We start from the raw sequence: 20,140 nt of genomic DNA on the forward strand, positions 1-20,140 counted from the left end.
TTTAATTAAAGTTTATGCAGCTTGCAGAAAGTAGTAATTTTCTAGAAAATTAGATCATTTTAGGTCACTATAGCTCCACTCTTCCATCTTTAACATGGTTCTAAGCAAATCTTGCCCTTTAAAAACCATCAATTAAAAGCAAAGAAGAAGTATTCAGATTTAAAGTACTTGGATTTAGAAATATGACCCCACCCCCACAAGAATAGGTATTAATGACGGGCCCTACCATATATGCTCAGTGTGACAACTCACGTTGGTTTCTGTACGGCACATCAGAGTAACACGTGGCAGGTACCCATTCCTGCTTGTTGGAAACAGCAACACTGTTACCTTCTTCCTGATTCTGGGGTTTATGATTCACACGCACAAAAGGACCTTTTAAAGTCACTGATCATTTTCTAAACAAGGTAGAAATCAAATTCAGCCAGAAGTAATCAAGGTATTGAATCAACAGATAAAAAAACCCACAACACTTGGCAAAGAATGGGGGTCTTTTTCTCATAAAAAATGTTAGACTTACTTTTAGGGGATTCACCTAAAATTTCTAGTGGCTCCCCATTGCCTATAGAGGAAAGACGCACTTTGTAGTCTGCCATACCTGAGGAGTTTTAGAACCGGGTGTGACCATGGAGGGCTCTGCAGTCAGACTGCTGGATAATCTTGAGCCTCAGTTTCCTTTCTGTGTAATTGGAATAACAATAGAATTGACTTATCTGGTAATGGTAGAATTAAGTGAAATAAATGCCTATAAAATGCTTAACAAGGTGCTTTCTGAAAAGTAAATGTTCAAAGAATACCAGCTAATGCTTAACATTAACATTAATATAGAGCTTAACAAGGCCTTTTGGTTTCTGTTTCTGCATATGCTATCCCCTTATTCCAGAAAGCTCTCCCTGGCCCATCGCACACCTGGCTAACTTCTTACCTCTCCACCTTAGGTCAAGTAATACCATCCTGGGAGTCTTTTCCGATGCTTGAAATTAGGTGTCTATGTTTATGCCTCTATTTTGTAGGTTTTATTGTCATTGTTGATTTATTTATCTGTCTCCCTAATTAGAGTGTAAGCTGTGGCAAGCATAATATAGTATTTATCTTTCTTTCTCAGAGCTCACACTCAGCCTGATGGACAGTAAATACGCCATACATGTATGTTGAATGAATAAATATTCAATCTTTTCTTTCTGTTTTTCTTATTTGTAAATGAGTTGTAATTGGATGAATTCTTCTACATTTAGTTTTTGCTACTTAGTATCCCTCAAGGAGAGTGCTCAAAGGAAGATAACATTTATTCCCATAAGTAACTTTATGAAGAGTTTTGCTTGTGGACTCTGTATTTTCAGGACAAAATATCTTCAGTAGGTTTCCCATTTTAACTGAAGAACTCATGGACAAGTTGGGTTACCTGTCCAATCCTTAGACATTTGACCATACTACTATTCAACATATGGCATATGCATGTTCCTTGGATAGTGATTTGGATTATCTGTATGAGTGTTAATAGTTAGGTTTCAACTATCACAATGCCCTGGCCAAGTGGGCTTCCAATGAACCCAATTATTTAATTAGTTTAGAGGATATATGTAAAAGAATATACGGAAAAGTCATTAATAGAGATTGGAGGGATCATAAACATCTTCAAAAGACCATATAGGCTTGTTTCACTGGTATCTTGGGTTCAACAACTCTTGAACAGAAATCCAGGGAAACCCTCACTATGGAAGACTAATCTGATGGAAGAGCGGTATAAACCATGATATACGAGAATATAGAGTATTGTAACCTACTGTATAGAAAATATTTACACAAGCCAGGGACCAATACTCTGCAGCTGAGCCCTCATAACTGGGTCTGCTTCAATAAGTAGGTCAGAATTCTTTGTAATCATTTCATTAATTGTCAGAAACAGTTATTACTGGAGTGTTTGAAAGCAGTTTGTTTTCTTAAGATTAATCACCCCCTGCAAAGCTTATTTAATTAGATTTGTAACCTCTCTTCCACGAAAAGAACAGTTAAGCTGATTTGGCATCTTGGAATTATCAAATGTTTCAAAGGCACAAGGTCCAAATTAACTAGATTTTCCTGGAATAACAATAAGTATATGGGTTAAGTGATAATAATGATGATTCCTGCTGTTCTGCTCATGTAAACCACAATTAATGTTTATAAACTTTCTTCTAGTCCCCTCAAAAATAAAATAAAAGCAGGGACTTCCCTGGTGGTGCAGTGGTTAAGAATCTGCCTGCCAATGCAGGGACACGGGTTTGAGCCCTGGTCCGGGAAAATCCCACATGCCGCGGAGCAACTAAGCCCACGCGCCACAACTACTGAGCCTGCGCTCTAGAGCCTGCAAGCTACAACTACTGAGCCTGCGTGCCACAACTACTGAAGCCCGTGCACCTAGAGCCCATGCTCCGCAATGAGAAGCCTGTGCACCACAACGAAGAGTAGCCCCCGCTCACCGCAACTAGAGAAAGCCCGCGCGCAGCAACAAAGACCCAATGCAGCCAAAAATAAATAAACATGTAAACAAACAAATAAATAAAATAAAGCAATACAAAATTTAAAAATAAAAAAGGAATTTCCACACCACTGTGGGAACAACAGAATTTCCATTGATGATGAAGGGATATTAGGCTCTTCAAACTAAACAACAAAGTAAATATTTTTACTTGGTTGCAGGTCCAGAGAATGGGCCTCACAGCTGCTTGCAAGAAAAGGTCATGCAGCTTATGTTCTTGCACCCAGGCAAGGTACTCCTATGCTATCAGTCCTACTCAAAGCCCAGTGCAGCCCTAACTCCACGCTCACATGTTCCTATGAGGCATATCAGTTACCTGCTCAGACAAAGGAGATCAAGGAAAGGGTAAAAAAAAATGGAGAGACAGGAATTTGTTTTTGCACCAGGCATAAGATGATATGGGGTATGGAATTTTAAATAACTAGTGAGGGAAATGGTAAGGTTTGCCATGGAAGTGGATCTTTCCATTTCTGCCACTTCTTTTGTGCCACTTCCTATTTATTTATGCTCCACATATTTCCATGAAGGATTTGAAGTGGCTTTAATAACTGACATATAAAATAAAACAAATATTTTACTCCTCCCACTCTCACTCGAGATTCACGCTAGGGAGTTGCTCACAGCAGGCTGACCAAGAAACTTTTGCCAATGGAACTAATCATTCACTAGTTTTATGATTAACACAGTGACATGCATAAAAACCCTTGCTTTCTTTTTCCTGTGTTGATAATATTGGTCCAGAAAAAGACAGCCTTCTTTCCTCCCTCCAAATATCAAAATCAGTTTTCACTACATAAATATCGCCTAGCTGGTCCATCTATCAACTGTATTTAAAAGATATTAAAACTAGAGTCTACAACTTCTCTTGGAAGACTATTTCTTGTGGTTGCTGAAAGGATAGTGTGAAAACTTTTTATTGTTTCAGATTGGACCTCCCAAGCCTGACTGTGAATTTTTATGCCTGAGTACCTAAAAAACTCCAAGAAAAACACAGCTCAAACCACCACATTTTGCTTGCTTTCAGGTTCAAACCCTATAAAACCACCACATTTTGTATGGTTTCCACCCCAAACCATAAGTTGGCATGGGATCCCAGTCGATGCTTTCTGCTCAGGTCTAATTGAAATGTTTACCAACCTTGACAACATTTTTGACTAACTTGTCACTAACTTGGAATGCAGTTGAAACAAGCTGAGTTCTCAGCAATAATTTCTTCATTAGGATCCTTTTACCCGACCCCCTGCCACCCAACTGGGGACACAGAGTCATTGCATTGTCCCCGGTCAATCATTGTTATTTCCTCTATGACATTCTACTCATGCTTGCCTTGCCTTGGACCTTTCTAACTCTTTTCTTCCCCTAAAAACGAACCTCTTCTGTGTATTATTCCATCACTTTGTGTACTTTGAAGCTAATCAGATAAATCAGCTTTTGCATTAAAGAGTTAATGGATTTAAAATTTTTTAGGGAATGCATAGGGCCCTAGATTGTAAGTTTCTCGTGGTCAGGCATGATCTCTTGCTGACCATTTGGAGTTTCCAGGTCAAATATCAATACAAGATTTTTATTTGCTAAATCTGGCACACCTAGGACCGTTGTATCTCCACCTTCTAGAAACCCCCCACATGGGTACTCAATAAATACTGGCTGACTGAATGAAAAAATGAAAATAGCAGGGGATATATACCTTGGGATCTTTTGATTCTCTCTAAATTACATTGCATAGGGAGTTGGCTTACCCTGTAGGCCTGGACCTATTTGGTACGGTCTTAGGTATCTGCGTTTTGAGAGAGATTGGGATAGGCGTGGTCTTGACTTTCTTCATTCTGCTTTTTTCGTGTGACCATTGTTCTAGAAGGGCATCCTTCTTCCTTGGAGGAGCCTGTGGGATAGAAAGGGGTGAGGGAGTGAACACCTGCTTTTAGCTCATAGCTCACCAAGGGAAGAGCAATCCTGACAATTGGATTGGGAGGTCTTGAGAGAGTGGGGACATTAACTGATTGCTTCCTGCTGCCATTCTTTCTCCACCAGAAGTGGAAGCTCCCTTGATAACCACATATACAAATAGGAGCCTCCTGGGAATCCATGGGTACTTGGAGTGGGGAGTAATAATAGCAGTTTGGGCTTGCTAGAATCTTTTATAAATAGTCCTAATGCCCCCAAAATCATCATCATGAGAATTCTTAAGGCCTCCGTGGAAGGGGAAAAACTGTCTCAACATGTTTATTTTATAATTATGTTAAATTATCAATTACATTTATTATTGAAACTGCTGTAAAATCATAAGGGTGCTTTTACATTAGGAGCTAGGGGCCATTGGACATAAAGGCAGTGTTGACTTTGTCTTCATTTTTGCATCTACTGTTTTCTTCAGGAAGTTCCAGAACTTTCCTAGTACTTTGATATACTCTCATAAAAATGTGACTTGGAAAGGGAAGAACTTGCATCATATGTTAGCATGTTGTCTGTTTATTTAGAGCTGTGACTAAAGTTCACGGGAGATCTATCTTCATATATTGGCTGCCCCTGAAAGACAAGGGAATGACTTTAACCTTGAGACAAATCAACTCTAAGCCAGACTGAACCCAGAATTCACACTCCATCCCACACACTCCCTCAAGTTCTGTTTTGTGAGTGGATTATCTCTGATGCTTGTTTATCTGATTTCTAGAATCTTTTTCTGGCCTTAGGCACTGACAGATATAGGAAACTATGTGCTGTCTGGCTACTGAATTCTGTTCCCCTACCAAAACAAGGTCAAAATGCCTTAAAGTCCTATCTAGGAAGAGTACTCTCAAAGGTGTGGAATTTTGGTTTTCTACACATGATGATTAAAAATGTGGGCTTCGGAGTCAGATCTATGTGGAATGGAATCCTGTAACTGTCTCTTTAGTAGCTTGAATCAAGTTGCTTTACTCTTCTAAGCTCCAGTTTTCTCGTATACTAAGGGGAGATACTTATAGTACTTACCGTATAGGGTGCTTGTTAGAATTAAATGACCTACTGCATGGAGAGTCTAGCTCACATATAGTAAGTGCTCAGCAAAGGAGAGCCATTACTGTTCAAAATCTGGAACAGAAGATTTTCTTTTCAAACAGACTCTCAGAATGTTTCTGTTCAACAAACACACCTGTATGGCCTGGATTGTGCTTGTAAGCCATGATGGAAACTGTGGCAATAATGTCCCTGCACCTGGTTGGCCGCATTCCTCGCCCTTCCCCTGAATGTCCAGCTTCTGGTTTAACTGGAAGTTGGGAGGCAGGGTCAGGACACTCTTGCGCCCTCTGACATAGCGAAGACTGGAGCCCTGTGGGAAAGTGGGTGAGGCCTCCCTGGTGCCAACCCAAATTGCCTCTGACATTCCTGGCTGCTCCTCCCCCCCGCCCCAGCTTTCTGGGGGTTGTTTTGGGGATGGTGCATTCCCAGCACTGTAAAGGTGGTGGCTGAGCCTGGGGCTCTGCTGGGTTTCTGGCCCTGCTTCCAAACTTCCAGTGCTCTTCTGGCTCAACCAGAAGTTCAGGTGTGGGATGGCCTGGTGGTGTGTGTTGGCCTGGGAGAGTGGGTGGGGTGCAATGGAAAACACTTAAGCAATGAATTTAGAGGCCCTGGGGATGTTGGATTCTTTTTTTAAGTGGAATTTTACTTCATGCCATTTATCCTTTCTATCTACTCTTAGCTTTCAAAGGGTTCAATCCCACCAGGAGTACAAGGGCCATTGCAGGTGAGTTGTGGAAATAGATTAGAGGAAGAAGGAAGAAGTTGAGATGGGTTCCTTCCTTCAGCAATGTCTCTTCTCCTGGAATCTCTCCAACACTCTTTCTCCTCCTAGCAGTTTTTTTCCCCCTGTTAGTTTTTCTAAAATGTCCATCCATAGAAAGAGAACTGAGGTTAAAGGTTGAGGAGCCTCAAAATTCTTGTTTTTCCTTCTTTGTTCACCCTTCTAGCCCCTTCATTCTTTTTTGCTCTTTTTAGAGCATGTTAAAAGGGAGCTTTTAAATTAATACTCAAAACATGGGAAAAAACTTCAGAGGAAAATAAAACAGAGGGAAACAAGGCTAGTAAAGTAGAAAGACGGAGAGGAGGAGGAGGAGGAAGTGTGAGCCCCTCAATCCCAAGTTGACCAGAAATGGCCCAGGGTTAATACGGAGAGGGCAAGCCCTCTTGTCTGTCTTAAACTTCAGAAAGGAATTTGCTGAAATTTGGTAAAAATGGAAAGGAGAATTTGAGGGGGCGAAAACCTCACCCACAAGACTAGTGATTATATTGAACAATTCAAAGTGTTGAGGAAATCTAGCCATATGTCTGCAGATGATGCGTCCAGATAGACCAAAAGGATTAGAATTACCTCCTGATACTGGTAATTTTTTTTTGGTGACGGATATGATGTATTTTATATATAAGGTAAGCATTATAACTATAGGCTTGCTGTAACAGGCTTTATTTTTTTATTGAGCATACATTTAGTTCACATTTATTTATTTTGAGCATATTTGAAACATCCACCAATTCTGGTAGAGTCAGAGCAAAATAAAAAGATAATTCCTGTACTTACAGGAGCAATAAATTAAGGAGGAGACCCCCTGCAAATAGGAAAAAGCCAATTAACTTACGTCATGATGGGGGTGGGGGAAATAGGGAGGGGTTGGTAAAAAGGTCTGGGAATCTAATGTATAACATACTGACTATAATTGATAACACTGTGTTATATAATTAAAATTTGCTATCTCTTAGAGATATTTAAAGACCTTGAATGCTCTCACCAGAAAAAAAAAAAGATAAATATGTGAGGTGATAAAATGTGTTAATTAGATGGGGGAATGCTTTCACAAGGTATACATATATCAAATCATCACAATATACACTTTAAATATCTTAGAATTTTATTTGTAAATTATACCTCAATAAAGTTGGAAAAAAAACTATTAGGAAGAACAAATGCTTTCCTTTCATGGGATTATATTACCTGTATGGCTTTATAAAATAAACTTTCTAAATGCTATTGCAATGGTAAAAGACCCCACTTGGAAAGAATCCCAGGTGTGTCATTCCTCCAGAAGAAGGTCAGGGAGTGGCCACATTTGTCTTTGTGTCTCCTGTGCTATTACAGCGCTGGGCACACACCAGTGTTTCTCAAGCCAAACCAAACTGATGGAGAATAGTGAAGGGGGAAGTTATCTGTTTGTTTGCTTATTTCAGCTTTCTTATTCTCTTGTTGGTAATCTGGTTTAGGAACCTATTCCCATTTTTCTCCTGACACTAAACTCCCAGAATATTCTAATTAAAAAATATTTTTGGCCCCTATTTGTTAAGCGCTTATTATGTATCAGGCCTTTAAATATCTTGGGTGCTCAGTACTCCTCACAGGTGATATCACCTAATGCTTGCACAGTCCAGTGATACAGGGATCCTGACTGCTGTACACAGCACCTTGCTCATTCCAGGGCTCAATACAGCTTACACAATAGCAGCAACAGCTGTGAGAGGAATCCAAGGACCAATTTGTTGGAATAAAACAAAACAGGGTTTTACCATATGGGAGATATATCTCAGATGGGTTTATTAGATGTAGGATGATTTTTCTTGTAGCCTAAGGGCTTTCTGGAGGGAATCTGAAATCTTTTCACTATGCCCACATCATTGCCAGATGTGGAAGTAGTGAAATAGACCTTATCCTGTGTGTGTGTGTGCGTGCACACACACACACACACACACACATATGTGCACGTGTAAAAGTGGCAAATTCTGGCTCATAAACTGAATTTCAGTTTATCTCACTCTCACTTTCTTATGCAAAAGTTTCTTCATGAACCTTCTAAATATGCAGCAGGACTCCTGCCCGCCCCCCATTTGAATAAACTATAGGTCATACCATGTTCACCAATATGTAAAACCAGAGGCAGTAAAATAATGATAAACATGGTAATTTCATAAAAGAGCTTGTTAGTCTTGTCCTCTACTAGTAGGAGGTAATGGAGTGCTCCACCAAAACTTAAAAATTCATAATGATTATTGATACCATTAATCAGAATTTGCCATGTGAACAGCTCAGAGATCTGCTGTATTAAGCTGTCATGTGGTTGCAATCATACTTTTTAAACTGCCATCAGAGGTAACTGTCAGCAACACCATATCTTCTCTCAATTACGGCTTCAGGTCCCCGGGGTTCCATCCTGAGTCCAGGGCAATTTGTATGGTTTGCTAATGACCTGCTGATTGTCTGCACAAAAGCAAAATTCAGGCAACACAGTGATTCCACACAAAAGCAAAGGACTGTCTGCTGTCAAAATAATACCACACTCTAACTTTGATAAAGGTTTTTTAACTGACTACAAGGTACTATTTGGTGCTAAAACGAGTGGCAGAAATAATGTTTATTCAAATAACTAACAAGTTGGCAGCAGGGAGGAAAATTTCAGGTGTGTGTGTGTGTGTGTGTGTGTGTGTGTGTGTGTGTAAAAAGGATACTGTTTAGATAGCTGTTTCTGTTCGGATTTTTGGTTCTGATTTTGAAAGGTACAGAAACTAGCAAATATCTGTTTCAACTGAATATTCATGTTGGTAATTATTAATATACTTTAAAATAATATGCCACCGAAGTGTTTTATTTCTAGGTAGTGAAAATGTGTCCTGAACACTACATTGATCTATCTACCTATTTATTTCTTGACCTACCTCTACGGTGTGCCTCAGGGAGCAGGTTTGGGGTCGTAGAGGGCTGGGTGAAGCCATCTCAATACTCTACATGGGTGTGTCTGCCCCACAGCGTCTCCCCTCTAAACCTGAGGACACAGAAGAGAATCATTTAAAATCCTACCCTGCTCCTCTTTTGCCCTGCCCCCGTGCTCCACTGGCTCTGCAGGCTGGCCAGTATGTATGTATGTCTAAGGGGCTGGTTCTTCCTTAGGGGACTTGTCACCAACTCATTTATCTGTTTAGAGATGGAGGAGAACTCCTGCTAAGACTGTGACCCAGTTTCCAAAGCTTTATTCCAAGACTTGACTGATTTGATTGTTCATTCATTCATTTGTTTATTCTTTCACTCATTCGGTGATTTTTAAACCTGTTATTATATATCAGGCCCTATCTAACCACTGGAATGATAATGATGAGCCTCAGCCCTTAAGCCCCTCGTGGACCTGTAGGAGTCAATTGGCAATTACCAAATTCTTGATAAACTGTCAAGGATCCCTTCTCAGCTCAGTCTTGAAAGGATTTAAAGAGAATGTGAGTTGCAACATGTTGGCAAAATGAAAGCTCCTCCACTAAACTACTGTAAGCTTGTTTAGGGCAAGAAGTGAGCCTTGTCCTTGGAATTACTTATAGCTCTGAGCACAGGAAGCATATACATCACATATCTAAAAAATATCGGTGAAATTTTTGGAATGTGTAAGAATCTTCAGCAATGGACAGTAAATTGCAAATGTCAAGAGTAGGGGTTTTGGGGTCAGTTATGGGTTTGGCTTCCACTGATATAGCTTCACTTAGTAACTTGTGATGGCCCTTGCCTCATCAAATTATTATCCATTTCAAAACATATGTGTTTAGCAACAGATACACCAGTGCATGTGCTAGGTGTTGTGGATTCAAGAGTGAAAGAGATAGAAACAGGATCTTTCCTCCTGTAACTAGCTCACAGTAGAGGAGGTGTAGGGATCTCAGAACAGATACAGATAATTCCAATAAAATGTGTTAAGTTTTGTGAGAAACGAGTACTACTGTTACCTAGACTACCTAAAAGGAGGGGTCAGGAGGTCAGGGAGAAGAGTGCTCCAGGCATTAGGGACAACGTGCAAAGGCCTGGAGGCGAGAATGATCCATGGTGCATTCCAGGGACTTAAATATATTCAGAGTCATTGAATTGTCACCTGCAATGAGAGGAGCTTGAGATGAGGCTGGGGAGGTGAGCAGGGCCAGATCCTGAGGGACCTTGTAGGGAATGCTAAGTAGTTTGGACTCCGTTGAAAATCAAAGGGAATTTATTGAAGGGATTTGAGTAGGGCAGTGCCACAACGAAATTTGTTTTTGGATGATTGCTCTGGCTTGGATACATATTGGATGCAGGATGGAGAGGGTGAGCTTTACCAGTTGGGAAGGCTTTTGCAGTAATGTGGGTGGCAGATGGCCCATAGTCAAACAGTATGGTACAGTGGAGAATGCATAAGCTTGAGAATCCAACAAGACTTGGCTCTAAAACTTACTGTCTATGTGATTTTTAGCAAGTAACTATTTTACATAGTTTATTTTACACTTTCTCCTGCAAAATGGAGTAACTTTGACTGTCTGACATGGGACTTAAATACTGTACATAAGCTGCCAGGTATTATATGACACACACTTCAGTAATGTCCCTTTCTGCTGCTCTTTCCTCTCTCCTGGTATTTCTTCCCCTTTAATGTACAACTTTATGCTTTTAAATAGGATCTTTTGTTACTGTTGTTGTTGGTCCTTTTTATCCCTGGACCATGTATATGGTGAAGGCTCCTCCTTTTAAAAATTCTGCCTTTGTGACAGCTGCAGTTCTCCCAGAATGTTCTGGCCTATCACAAGGTTACCTCTGAAGGAGCTGGTTCTGTTGAACACTTTATTCCGGTCTGGGCCATGTTATAACCAATGAAAAGCAAGCTTGGTAAAGATGAAAATTTTCACTCCTTTCCCTTTTAGAACTTTCTGGTAACTGCATTCTCCCCCTCAAGCCCTTGGAATGCAGCTTTGGTGTTATCTTTGGCCATCCTCTGGGCTGCTTCTTAAGCACTTGTGGAGAGAGAACTTTGTATTTTTTACAGAACAGACCTTATTTTCACTCTGAGAATATTCCAAAATCCTGTCATATTTTCCTTTCTGACATCTCTAAAATTCTTCTTTTCCCATTGATCTCCAATAACTAAAATCCTTTTCCATATTTTGGCCCTCTTTTTCTTCCATTCCTTATAAATACCTCTATTGTGGTCTCTATTCTTGAATTCTGTCTCTGTTAAAGCAATCTCCTTGCTGCCTTTATTATAGCATCTTTTTAAAATGCCTTCCCTGATATCTATCATCGGCATTAAATATGGACTTTAGGGACCTTCACCGATCTTCATTGCCTGATTATTTTTTTCCCTGCTGGTTCCCTATATATCTTCTTAATTTCTTAATATATGACCTCCTTATATGTGTTTTTATTTTTTTCATTCACTTTTTGTTTTCCTAGGCAGTTTTCAAGCTGTCTCCTCCCTAGCCAAGTACATTTTATTTCCTTTTTACATGCCAAACCCAGCCTCAAACAAGTTTGTATCCTGAAACCCCTCTTATTTCTCCCATGGCTCTCTTCCTCATGTTTGCTGTCTCCCTCTTCATGATGATGGTCTTTTCTTTTTTAAAGAAAGCCATGTGGAGAGGGCTGTCTTTTTTTTTTTTTTTTTTTTTTTTTTTGGCTGTGTTGGGTCTTCGTTTCTGTGCAAGGGCTTTCTCTAGTTGTGGCAAGCGGGGGCCACTCTTCATCGCGGTGCGCTGGCCTCTCACTATTGTGGCCTCTCTTGTTGCGGAGCACAGGCTCCAGATGCGCAGGCTCAGCAATTGTGGCTCACGGGCCTAGCTGCTCCGCGGCATGTGGGATCCTCCCAGACCAGGGCTCGAACCCGTGTCCCCTGCATTAGCAGGCAGATTCTCAACCACTGCGCCACCAGGGAAGCCCAGATGGTCTTTTCTTTATCGAGTGATGCTATAGCTATGTGATTGAGTGTACGTATACTCTCTTTTGATACAAGCAGATCTATCATTTATTAAGGAAGTTCTTCGCTTAGTTGATTTAAGTCCATTCTCTTGCTTTCATTGCCACCGCCTCGGTTTGGGGCTGACAACTGGTCTCACTGCCTCAGCTATCTTTCCCAGCTATTCTGTTCTTCACATGGATCTCAAAAATGTCTTTCTGATTTGGTCCCTTTCTCTTCTGAAACAGAAAACAAAACAAAACAAAACAAAACCGCACAGCTTCTGCTTTCCCTAGCCTGTAGAATGAGATTTACCTTCCCCAGGTGTGCATCAGGAGTTTTCATACATGGCCCCTCTTCATCATTCTAGACTCATCCTGTCACTTTTTTACCCTCGATCCTAAATTCCAGTCACAAAGAATTGCTGGAGGAGGTCATTTACCTTATTTGGAGGTTTAGAGTGGACTGCTACAGGACAAATATAGTCTGCGGAATTCTTTGCCATTTTTTTAAAACCAAAAGATTTCATGTAAAACTCTGTTTTTCTGGCTTCTCTCAGAAAATAGGGCAGTACTGCACCATATACACACCTGGCAACAAAGAGTTCGAGTTGAATGGTGGCTGCCCCTTTAGATGAAGTGTGTTCTTTCTCCAATTTGCCACTGTTTCTGTCACTTCCTTTTGTGTCCCCAACATTGAGGCAAAGTGTCATTTGCCATTTATTACTGCTCTTGTGCTTTTTTCTGTCTTAAGTATTGAGAATATTAAGTATTAACAGTATTAAGAGAGAATTGTACCACATCTCTATATCTACAGACTTACTGATAGATAAATAAAAGATGGGTAGATATTGTTTTGCATTTCAAGAAACATATGGGGCCCACTTCACTCTTTCATCCTTAGACCCCGTAGGAATCTAAGTTTGGATCTCTGACAAAGTGACTTAGCACTAAGGGTCTGTGTTCAAATCCTGCCTCCATCACTTACTAGCTGTGTGGTTTTGGGCAGGTTACTTTAGCATCCTCTGCCTTACTTTCACCTCTGCAAATTGGGGATAACATTAGCGTGTACCTCACAGAGTTTTTATGAAGATTATATGAGATAATCTATGTAGAGAATTTAGTAGAGGGATTGGAACATGGAAAGCATTCAATAAATCTTCACTACATTGTTATCACTATTACTATTATTTTTATTATTATTCTATTTTCCCCAAATCTAATGGTGGGAATGTCAGATCCATGAGGGACATGGTTTTGGGCAGAGTCTTTTGGTGCCTGTTTAACCACACCTCCCTAGCACTCAATTTTGCCACTTATTAGCTATGGGCCTAGTCAAGTTCTTTAACCCCACTTTAACCCCACTGTGCCATTTTATCATCTGTAAAATGTTAACAATAACAGTATAATAATAGTATCCACATCTTTGGTTCTGATATATCATCTAAGATAACTATGTACTATGTATTATGGTGTCTGCCACATAGTAAGTATGCAGTAAATGGTAGCTGTTATTGTCATCAGCTACCCTGGCAAAATTTTGCCTTTGTTTCCCTGGAGATATCACTTGATAGTTGTTAAGGAGCCAGGGAGCCAGGTGATCCACCTGTATGTGATACGTGGGGCCCATACTTTTACATGAGCTTTTCAATAATTGAGATATAATTCATATACCATAAAAATCACCCTCTTAAAATATATAATCCAGTGGTTTCTGATATATTCACAAAGTTGTGCAATCATCACAACTATCTAATTCTAGAATGTTTTCATCATCCCCCCAAGAAACCCTGTATCCGTTAGCTGTCATCCCTCAAACTTACCCCCCAGCCCTTGGCAAGCACTAATATGATTTCTATCTCTAGGGATTTGCCTATTCTAGATGTTTCATGTAAATAGAATCATACAATATATGGCTGTGTACATTGGCTTTTGCCTGTGTGTTTCCCTAAAGAATAAAGCTGTACCCTTTTCCAGAAAACAAATTCCTACTGGGAAGATAAAGGAAGCCCTAAGCAGGAAGTAAGAAGTAGGAAGATAGCATAGGCCAAGACTGACCTAAGAGGAATAAAACCAAACATGCATCTAGGGGCCAATTTGAGTAGGCTAGGAATGTTGAGGAGCTGTAAACTGTGACTATAAAGAGCAACTAAGCTAGATTCCTTTGGATTCTTCACAGTCAGCCCTCAAAAACAATATAAGGGTCTCAAATGCCCATCTGTGAATTCACCTGGGAGTTGGTTCAAAATGCAAATTCTGGGCTTTTCCTCAGGCTCGCTGAATCAGAATCTCCAGGATGGAGGTTTAGGAACTGCCACATGCTTCCGCTAGGCAGTGGGTTTGGAAGTCATTGGACTACGTGGAACATGCTTGTATGACACTGAGCTGTGTTACTGTGTTCCATTTCAATGATACTGCTCTGTATTGTTGATGCTCTTCTTAAGTATGTATGTTGATCTTCCTTTTCTTTGTGCCTCTCAGACCTGCTGCACAATGATACACAAAGTAGGGGCTCAGCACATTTTAGAAGATTGGTCATACAGGAACCTTGAGGGTATGGCTGGATTATTGCTGGCCACAAAGTCATTAAGGTCAACAGGGCCTAAGAGGAGACCTTTCTGGCACATTCTAAGCATTCTTTCTTTGAGATTTCAAGGCTGGGGTTTGTCTTCAGGGCTCTGACTTGTGCCCCAATGGTCAACAGCCCTTTGATCTCTGGGCTCCAGAGGATGTCCCCAGAACAGACCCTCAGGGGGACCTTCCAGCCATATGCTTGGTGCTGATAGGTAGAGGAGTAACAACAGAAGCACAGGGGTGGTTCCTATACCTCACGGATCAGAATCCCCCAGGGGACCTGTTAACATTCTTATGCCTCCCCCAGACCCACTGAACCAGATTGTTGTCCAGGAAGGGGAAATTACTACTCAGACACTACCCAAATACTGCTGTAGAGTTTGAAGAACCTGATCCTCCCGCCTGTGTCTGGGGCTAAAACAGTGGGTTGTGCTCACGGGGATTTACTTGGGCAGGGCAGTGGACTAGAATTTGGGAGATCTAGGCTTAGTGTTGGCACTACCATTTAGTTGGTCCCTGTGTGACACTGGGTATGCCACTCACCTTTCAGTGTGCATCTTTGTAAAATGAGGGATTTGGACCAGGAGAGACATCTAGAATGCAGACATGATCATTGGTATCTGTAGGAGGCTTCTCTAAAGGCTTGGATGTCAGCTCTAAAGGATCCTTTTCTTCATGTGCTCTGAGGACAGACCTGCTATCTCAGTCTGGAGTTAGCCGCTGTTCAGTGTCACTGGAGGCAAAGTTGCTGAAGCCCACTGTTTGGAGGCTGGAGGTTGGTGTGGAATGGTGGTGAGATTAAACAAGAAGCATGACAAGCCCTACCCCTTTCCCTGCTCATCCTCTCCTCTCTCTTCTTCCCATATTCCAGTAATTAAGAGTTTCATGTATATAAGCCCATTTTTAAATTGAAAATATCCCATGGGAATGTTAAAGCCACCAATTGTTAATACTCTAGTATGAAATACTCAAATCTAGCCATTGGAAGACTTCCTGTTTAACTAGTATTTGTGGTATTAAAGAAATTTGAGTGGATGGGTAATAGCACATGCACTTGGGTTCCTGGAGCCTGAGGTAGGGGACACAGTGGCACAGCAAGGGAGGGGATGGCAGCCAAAGATAGTCGTTGATTTGGTGGTTTTGCCTAGACCTTGGCAGTGGTGCGACAGTACATCTCCTGTGATGCTTTGGGCAGAGATGCCCTAAACTAGTGATGCTTCACCTAGACCATCTTCGGGTGAGGTTCTTATCACTCTTATTTTGTTAATTATACTGGAAATCAATCATTTTGGCTGCCCAGGAATTGGGTAAAGCTTGGGTCACTGTACTTCTCACTTTTCATGGGATCTTAAATCCAAATTTATCCCCAAATACTATTCTTTATTCAACTCTCACTCAGGCCACAAAATCAAACTCCATTCAGGTGAGCCCTGTGAAACACTGTGAAGAAACAGTGGCTGGTTTTGGATTCTGTGGGCTCTCTCCTTTTCCCCCAGTTTGTCTCTCCCTAGCCCACTCATTCTACATCCTTTCTACATGCGGATTCACTTGTATTTAATAGCAATTATAATTTTTCCTCTTTCTTTGGTTTAGCAAAATAAACGAAGGAACAGAGAATCCTTAGGCATACTTTGTGTGTTCCTGTAGTCTCTGCCCCATTGTCTGAAAAACCAGACTTCATTTAGATGGCAATGAATCCATCAACGGGTTTTGTTTAAGCCATGTATTTACCAAGATCCTCACTTGAGCAGTGGCTTAACTTTTCAATCTTTCATTTATAATTTTACAGTTGCTGAGACAGAAAACCCACTCCTTTGGAGGAGCATGGCCTTTTCCCATATTGCTTCCCACTGCTGCTTCTGAGCTTCTTGAACCCTGGCCCCTGGACACCACCATTAAGAAGACCTTATGGATGGGCTATCTACCGCCTGAGAGAAGAGGAACATCAACTGCAGTTTCTAACTAGATTGCCTTCTTCATTTCAAGTAATGGCTGCCATCAGGGTCAAATTAAAGACAGACCAGCTGGACAACTGCTTGGAGGACTAACCCATAAGGGCACTAAAATGTCCACAGTGTGCTAACACATCTATGGAAATATAGGGAGAGGAAAATAATACCAGCTGTTCTTTTAGGGAGAACTCTGTGTGGGGCTGGAAGAAATGGTTTGAAGTTTCTTGGTGGTGGAAAGTAGGTAGTAATCAGAATATAGAGGAGCATGGGGATGGTTTACTGCAGGGATCCTGTTTTTCCTACTGGGATATATAAATTGGGTGCCCCAGCTGGATTGTTTGTGACCATGGAGGGTAGGCAGACTACCCCAGTGGTCCTCCTGCTCAATTCTTCTCCACACACAGCTCAGCCTGTCCTCTAGTAAAGATCCTGCAAGCAGTGGTTTGAAGGAGACACCAATTTATTAGCGTACACATCTCCATTCTGCACTCCAGGGCTTGTAAATGAAGACATAGTCATAGATTGTCTCTCTTCCAGTTCTAGAATGTTAGCCCTTAATGTGCCTTCATTTACTCGGAGGTAAGGGTTGTTAGCTAACAGAGCAGATCAAGTCAAATGGAGCTTGAACTCTTGTGGGCTGGGTGATCAGATCCTGTGTTAACTAGATGGAGACCAAGTGGAATTGAGATTTTCAAAAATATTTCGCTGAAGGGTGGTACTGTCAATTATTTGCAAATGAGGACATCAAGGAACATTCTTGGAATCATGAAATATAGAACTTGTGGTCGTGTTCAATAATTTAATAGATAGTTAAGTACCTAGTGGACACTGTGGAGACTTAAGACCAAGATAGACATGGTTCCTACCCTTATGGAACTTATATTCTACTTTCTCTTGAGTGTGAAGAGCAGTGGCTACAGCAAACAAGTGGCCACAAAGATATTCTCAAGTCCAGGATTCCAATTAATAGAGTACTTTCTCTTGCCTTAATCATGCCTAGTGACCAAGCTTTTACAAGAATTATAAGTCTGCATTCTATAAATGCTCGGTGAACCAGTGTGAACTGTTTCCCTAGCAAGCTTAAGTCCCATGGTGTCAAGGGAAGGGTTTAGGATTAGTAGGATTTCTGGAAGGGGAGATATTAAGTGACTTGGGTCAGGAAATATGAAGGGATAGAACCAGCAATTGCTTCTGTCCTATGTAGGAAAACTGCAGTGTGAGACATGCTGGGCTGGAAACTTTGAGACCCAGGTTTTAGTCTTTATTCTAAGACTATCAAGCTATGTGACTATGGTCAAATCACATTACATTCCACTTGGAGGTATCTTGAATGACTTCAAGATCCCTTCCAGCTCTAAAAATGTTAACATCAGGCCCTGGACTATAGGACAACTGTCTAGTTTCTAATTCAACTGTTCCTAATCTGTTAGGTCAAATAGATCTGCAATAGTCATTTGACTGTTATTTTTTGGAGGGGTTTTTATCAACCTTGTAGGATACAATGAGTCTCTCTCTCCCCTTTGGAGTTGAGAAGGTTCTAGAAACATACCCTGTAGAGCTCACAGAGGCATTATTCCTTTTTTCATCCTTTCTTCTCTCCCTGCCTTTCTCCCTCTCCTTTCCTTCATCACATTTCTATGGAGCATACACCACATGCTTTGTACTGGGTGTGGGCTAGGTTTGGAGATACAAGGTAAATCTGACATATTCCCACACTCCAGAAGCTTTCACAGGAGAGGGGACAATACCCTCCTTCCTTTCATCTGCTGGCTTTCCTTTTGATGATGTTCCAGGGGAGTGTGCTAGTGGGTAACCGGCTACAGGCAGGTGCCTCATTCTGCTCAAGCAATTTTGAGGTGCCCTGAGATACACATCCAGGTAATTATTTCAGCCCAGGGTCACCATGAAAAGATCTATGTCCAGATAAAAGGAAGAGATGACTTTTCACTTCTTGGAATAAATCTGAGATAATCCACTATACAATGATGGTCACTGTCTACCCCATCCTCTGCAACCCATCTTTGCTCAGGTGGGGAGACTCTAGGTGACTAGTTCCTAAACTTAAAAAAAATCTCTCTCAATAAATAGACATCTTTCTTGTATACTGTGTTTCATATATTCACTATGGCTGGTGGCCTCTTTAAAAAGGAAAGGGAAAACACTAATCAGACAAAAAGATATTGTTATATATTCTTACCTCATTGTGAATCCTATGTAAGTGACTTCTCTTTATCTTTCTTCCATCATTAGCAACTCTATTTGACAGTTATCTCTAAGTGCAGAAAATATTTTATGGAAAAATAAATCAATGGAATTTCATATTCAGAATTGCTGACATAAACTGTTTTATTTGAGACTTTTATCTTGGGAAATAGTTTTAGGGACTTCAATGTCTGGCTTAAACGCTGGAATTAATTACTCTTGACTCTCAATTTTGCCTCCCATTTGAGGTCAAGGAATGTACTGACACCTCCAGTTAATGCCTATACCTCTCTGCGGCCAAGAGCTTTAATTTTCTCTATTGCTTTCATTTTTTTTTGCAGCGGTACTGCATTACTAAATGGATTGATTAATGCTTCATCTCTTCTCCTTGTTCTTACTTTACCTCTTGTAAATATACTAAAAACAGTGTAAGGTTCACAACATCAGATGGCTGATAGGACGTACAAGAGAAACAAAGGGCCTGATAACTCACATAAATGGAAAATCAACCCTGGAATAATTGACAGCATATTCAAATATCTTAGTGCAGTGTTACTCTCATTAAGCAGAAGTGGTATCAGTAAATCTATACAACTCTACATATTCTAATGAAAAGGGAAAAATTTTTTTTTTTACATGCTGGAGGAGCTGTAGCAGAAAAGGGAATATTTTGTCAAATGTCTCATATTTCCAAATATCTGGATATTGGCCATTATGAAGAAAAAATACAAACGATGGACTATCTCTTATTTGCCTACTCCAAAGTCTTGTAGCTCCAGCCGTTGACTCTAAGGCAATTTACATTTGTTTTCTCTGTCCTTCTTGAGAGGAAACGAAAATCTAATTTTTTCAAGCAATTAAAATTCTTTTGCTTCAGCTAGGATGAAAGAATTAGGAGTTCTGTCTCCTTGTACATAACTGTATATTTCACCTTTCTTAATGATTGACAGAAAACAGATAAACTGAGACATCTCTGAATCAGGGTTGAATGTACTCTCTTGGTGGCCCCATTGCTAATCTGTTTGACTATTTTGCAGGATTTCTTTACTCTGTAATGGAAAGGTTTATTAAATATGAGGGGTGCAAAGCTTTCTGAATACAAATGAACTTATTTGCCAAAATTTAAATGCTCCTTCTTGTCAGTGAGTGCCTGTCTCACTTAACAGGATCCAAATTGAATAATAAAGAAAATTAGACTATATTGTA

General features: G+C 40.6%; 1 long non-coding RNA gene across 1 annotated transcript in view; it reads left to right on the top strand.

Annotated features, from left to right (window-relative positions):
* The window catches only part of LOC309631807, a 39,323-nt gene extending 19,183 nt beyond the window's left edge, over nt 1-20,140 (top strand). The window contains exon 3 of the long non-coding RNA XR_014246566.1: nt 16,570-20,140. This is a non-coding gene — a long non-coding RNA (uncharacterized lncRNA). The remainder of the gene's footprint in view (nt 1-16,569) is intronic.

The sequence above is a fragment of the Balaenoptera borealis genome, assembly GCF_965194805.1.
Source record: "Balaenoptera borealis genome assembly, chromosome: 7".
NCBI lineage: Eukaryota > Metazoa > Chordata > Mammalia > Artiodactyla > Balaenopteridae > Balaenoptera > Balaenoptera borealis.